The sequence below is a fragment of the Etheostoma spectabile genome, chromosome 3, assembly GCF_008692095.1.
Source record: "Etheostoma spectabile isolate EspeVRDwgs_2016 chromosome 3, UIUC_Espe_1.0, whole genome shotgun sequence".
NCBI classification, from domain to species: Eukaryota; Metazoa; Chordata; class Actinopteri; order Perciformes; family Percidae; genus Etheostoma; species Etheostoma spectabile.
The window spans coordinates 24,146,646-24,146,969 of record NC_045735.1 but is presented as its reverse complement, the minus strand read 5'-3'; positions in this window follow the sequence as shown (position 1 = coordinate 24,146,969).

Here is a 324-nt window from a genome sequence, read left to right as displayed (position 1 = left end):
CCATTGTATTCATATAATAATCAATACAAGTTAACGTGAATGACAGTGACTGCATGTTGCTTCCTCTAAATTTCAGGTTGTGGTCGACTAGCGGGGCCAGCTCGTTAGTTTGATAAATTGATCAGACCTGCATGTCATGCGCACTAGCATCAAACTCTGTGTATCCAAGAACAATTAAATCAGTGGAAATGACGTTAGATCAGCCACCGACTTCTGTAGTAGATTAGTGTTACGTTTCCAGTGTCACGGCCCCAAACCGTAACGTTAGTTGGGAAGGACGGACCCCTTGGATCTTTAGGCTAACTATATTAGCTTTAGCCTGTC